General features: G+C 42.6%; 1 pseudogene; it reads right to left on the minus strand.

The window, feature by feature from the left end:
• Nucleotides 1-3,251: 3,251 nt before the first annotated feature.
• The window catches only part of LOC109392625 (nucleosome assembly protein 1-like 1), a 7,896-nt pseudogene continuing 5,985 nt past the window's right edge, over nucleotides 3,252-5,162 (minus strand).

Genomic DNA, 5,162 nt, shown 5'->3' on the forward strand with positions numbered 1-5,162 from the left:
GGAGTTCCTTTTAAGGACCTTGCCTGTTACTGTGAGTGAGATAGGAGCCATTGGAGGGTTTGGGGCATGGAGTGACATGTTCTGACTTAGATTTTAATGGGTTCTTTCCAGCTACTGAATTGAGATTAGACTGAGGAAGCAAGGGCAGAAGTAGGGAGACTAGTTAGGAGGCTCCTGTGAAATTCAAGTTAAGTGATGATGGCTTGACTCAGGATGGTAACAGCAGAGATGGTAAAAAGCTGGTGGATTCTGAATATATTCTGAAGGTAGAGGCACAAGATTTGCTGAGGAATTAGATATGAAATGTGTGAGAGAAAGAAAATGGTCAACATTTTTTTGCCTAAAGAACTCGAAGAATGGAGTTGCCATTTAATGAAATGAAGAAAACTGTGGGATCAACAGGTTTGGACACAGGTATCAGGAAATCAGTTTTGGGCATTTAGACATATAAAGTGTCAGATGCCTAGATGCCTACTAGGTATCCAAGTGGAGGTATCAAGTAAGGAGCTGGATATGGGCGTTCAGAATTCAAGGAAAAGGTTCGGGTTGAGATAGAAGCCAGTTGTTGTTAGCATATTGAAAACCAAAAGACTGGATGAGACCACCAATGGGTTGATGGCAGACAGAAAAAGAGGTCCAAGGATGGAGCCTGGGATACTCTAATAGCAGTTTTTAAACTTTTTGATCTCAAGATCCTTTTACACTCTTAAAAATTTTTGAAGATCTCAAAGAGCTGTTGTTTATGTGAGTTTATCTATCAGTGTTTATTGTATTATTGCATGTTGTCATAAATATCATTATAAAAAGAAAAATAACAATGTTTTCTAAAATAAAATTACGGGAGCAGTGTCATTGTTTTGCATTTTTGTAAATCTCTTCAATGTCTGGCTTAATAAAAGGTAGCTTGATTTTTGTATCTGCTTCTGCATTCTGTGGGATGCTGTATCATCAATCATGTAGCCTGTGGAATGCTCTACTGTACATCTTGAGAGATTGGGAGTGAAAAAGGTAACTGATATTTTAGTAGTAGTATGAAAATAGTTTTTACCTTACTACATCCTGAAAGGGTCTCAGGAGTCCTCAGACGGCACTTTGAGAGCTGCTGTGCTAACATTTAGAGATCGGGAAGATTTAGGAGGAATCATCAAAGGAGACTGAGAAGTAACAGCCAAGGAGGTTGGAGGAAAATCAGAAGAGCTTGGTGCCCAACGAAGACAGTGTTTCAAGGAGGAGAGTGATCAAACAGAGTCAGCCATGGATGGAGACCGACCACTAGATTTGGCATCATGGAGGTCATTGGGGACCTTGATATAAGCAGTTTTGGTGGAGAGGTGAGTGCTCAAGACTGACTGTAAAGAGTCGCAGGATAAAGGTCACTTCCTCAGGTCACTGAACCCCACACTAGGTTAATTTCCCCCAAAATCTACTTGTATCTCTCCCCTATCTTCACCTTGACCTTCTTTTTAATAGTTTATCTCTTTTAGTACCTGTCTCTTCCATTACGTTTTAAGTTGTGTGAGAACAGGGATCAAGTCAGTTTTATTCCCTGCTGCTTCCCCAGCACATAGCCAGTGCCTGGGACATACCAAATGCTCACATCTCTCCTAGTAAGCCTGTCAGGTTTGCTGAAGTAGGGAACTGACTCTCCTTAGCTTACAGGGCACACCACAAGTCTCTCATCATTTTCTTTCTGTCACTGGATCCTTCTTTTCCCAAAACAAATGCACTTTCATTTTTAGGGCCTGTCTTAGTCTGTTCCAGATGCTATAACAAAATACCACAGACTGGGCAGTTTATAAATAACAGAAATTTATTTCTCATAGTTTTGGAAGCTGGAAAGTCCAAGATTAAGGAACTAGCATGGTCATGTTCTGGTGAAAGCCTTCTTCCTGGTTCACTGTCAGAGCTTTCCTGCTATGTCTTCACATGGCAGAAGGGGCAAGTGATCTCTGGGGCCTTTTTCATAAAGGCACTAATCTCATTAATGAGGGCTCTGCCCTAATGGCCTAATCACCTCTCAAAAGCCTTGTGTCCTAATATCATCACCTTGGGCAGTAGATTTTCAACATATGAATTCTGGGGGTGACAAACATTCAGTCTATAGCAGGGCCCCATGCTTAGAAAGGCCCCACACTTGGTTTAATGCTCAGCTGTTGCTGTCTTGAAATTGTTCATTTTTGAATAAAGGGCCTCACAAATTAAGTAGCTGGTCCTGAGTGAAGTGATGGATACACAAAGTTATGGAGCATAATCCTTTATCTCTTGTTAGTTCAAACAAACATTTATTGATTGATTACTATGTTCTAAGGTAGCTAAGTGTAGTGGCGGGAAGCCATGGCCACTCTAGGCAGGGGAGACCTCAGGAGCAAAGACTCTGAGGCCAGAAACAGACTGGGGTATAGTTGAACAAGAATGGCCTTTTAAAAAAAATATTAAAATTATTGGGGTGAAAATGGTTGTAAAATTACATAGGTTTCAAGTATACAATTCTGTAATACATCATCTATATATCATATTGTGTGTTCACCACCTGGAGTCAGTTTTTCTTCCATCACCATATATTTGACCTCCTTTACTCTCTTCTACTAACCCCTCTCTTCCCTTACCCTCTGGTAGCCACTCGATTATTGTCTGTGTCTATGAGTTTTTATTTCTTCATTTGTTTGTCGTTCTTTGTTGTTTTCAGTTTTATATCCCACATAGCAGTGAAGTCATATGGTTCTCGACTTTTTCTGTCTGACTCAAGATCCATCCATGTTGTTGTAAATGGCACTATTTCATCTTTTCTTATGGTAGAATAGTATTCCATTGTGTAGTATTCTACCACATCTTCTTTATTCAATCATCTATTTCTACCACATCTTCTTTATTCAATCATCTATTGAAGGACACTTTGGTTGTTTCCATGTCTTGGCCATCGTAAATAAAGCTGTAATGAACATCAGAGCACATATATCTTTTTTTTTTTTTTTTTTTTTAGCTGAGCCATCCTGCTACCTGTTGGCAGCTCAGCGGCTGCTCAGCTTGGGCTGGACTCGAACTGCTGTTGCTCAGAGCTCAAGCTCTTGAGCGAGCTCTTAACCAACTGAGCCACTCAGCCGGCCCTGCACATATATCTTTATGGCTAAATGTTTTCAGGTTTTTTGGGTATATACCCTGGAGAGGGATTGCTGGGTCATATGGTAATTCTAGTCTTAGTTTTTTGAGGAATCTCCACACTGCCTTCCATAGCGGCTGCATGAATCTGCATTCCCACCAACAGTGTATGAGGGTTCCTTTTTCTCCACAGCCTCTTCAACTTGTATTATTTGTCTTGATGATAGCCTTTTTAGGGTTTGTCTTTCTCTTGAAGGTTGTTCTCTCCCTTCATGGTCCTATTTCCCTTTATGAGCATCTCTTAACTAGCACAAACCCATAGTGCTTTGAATTACAGTGGGCATATTGACTCACAGATGTTAACTAGGCACTGCCTATGGGGATGAGCGTTGTGCTGGGTGCTGTAGAGGATACAGCTCCTGTCTTCCAGGAGTTTGCATTTCCTGTGGGGAGAGGGAGATGTGAGTAATAAAAGGTAAACATACTGAGGGCAGCTTTTCCTAGCACCCTACTCAGTGCTCAGCACCAAGCCAGCAGTGGATATTGTTAGCTTGCATTATTTTGAATGTATAGGCAAATACTGAAATCAACGTTGTTCATCATCCTATAATGAAGGAGGAAAAACATCATAGGGTTTTCAATACCAGGCTAATAGTGAATAATACACACACACACACACACACACACACACACACACACACACGAGGTCTGACAATTAAGTTCTTGAACTTGTTGCAACGATGTTGCTAACTTTATGAATTTGTACCAACTGGACAAACAGTTAACCAAGTTTACTATTTGGAAGTGCTGAAAAGGCTGCGTGAAAAAGTTAGATGACCTGAACATTTCACTAACAATCATGGTTCTTGCATCACAGATATGCACCAGCTCACACAGCACTGTCTGTGAGGGAGATTTTAGCCAGTAAACAACTGTATTGGAACACCCTCTCTACTCACCTCATCTGGCCTCCAATGACTTCTTTCTTTACCTGAAGATAAAGGAAATATTGAAAGGAAGACATTTTGATGACATTCAGGACATTAAGGGTAATATGACGACAGCTCTGATGGCCATTCCACAAAAAGAGTTCCAAAACTGCTTTAAAGGGTGGACTAGGTGCTGGCGTCGGTGTATAGCTTCCCAAAGGGAGTACTTTGAAGGTGACTGTAGTGATATTCAGCAATGAGGTATATAGCATTTTTTTCTAGGATGAATTCTCAAACTTAATTGTTCCACCTCATATATATATATATATATATATATATATATATATATATACATACACACAAAAGTACAAAACAAACAAACATATTCATATGACTATATGTTTGAATATATGTTTGTTTTGTAGTTTTATATGAATATATGTTTGTTTGTTTTGTAGCTTTGTTTGTTTTTTTGGCGCTTTCACCAGGAAGATAAGGAAGAGTGGGAATAAAATTTCCTAAATGGCTAGAGGGATAGGGGTAGAAGCCGGTTCTTCTTACTTTCCTTATCTGTGAAGTGAGGGGATGATTTCTAGCTCTTCCACCTCACCTTATGAGGTCCCCACGGTCTGATTCTGGCGCCACTCTGCCTCAAGCTTTGAGGCCTCAGTTTCTTTTGTAAAACAGACGGTGGATCACTTTTTTGGAAGCCTATGACTCGGGGAACACCTGTAGCACAACTCCGAGGAGCGTGCCAAGGTCCTTAGGACTGCAGCCGGGGGTGGGGACTGCGCGGGCCTCGCCCCGAGACTCACCTGTGCGCTGAGAGTTGACTCACCTGCCATCACCGGCTCGCGGGCTGTTCCAGTAATCACCGCTCCTCCTTCCTCTCGGGGAGGGTCACTCCCGGCCTGAACGCCCACTAGGGGCCAGGGATGAAGTAACTCTGGGGTGAAGGGCGGGGAGCAAGAGGTCCTTTTGGGGGTCTCGGCCCGGCGATCGCCAAGCTCTCTTGGCTGGGGGCTGGCCCCCAAAGCAAGGGAAAGCGGGGCAGCGGCGGGAGGCGCAGGGAACAGCGCGCGAGAGGGAGGTGCTGGGAAGGGCGGGCGGCACCCGGGCCGCGGGGCGGGGGCCTCG

Source organism: Hipposideros armiger, unplaced genomic scaffold (genome assembly GCF_001890085.2).
Source record: "Hipposideros armiger isolate ML-2016 unplaced genomic scaffold, ASM189008v1 scaffold_11, whole genome shotgun sequence".
Classification (NCBI taxonomy): Eukaryota; Metazoa; Chordata; class Mammalia; order Chiroptera; family Hipposideridae; genus Hipposideros; species Hipposideros armiger.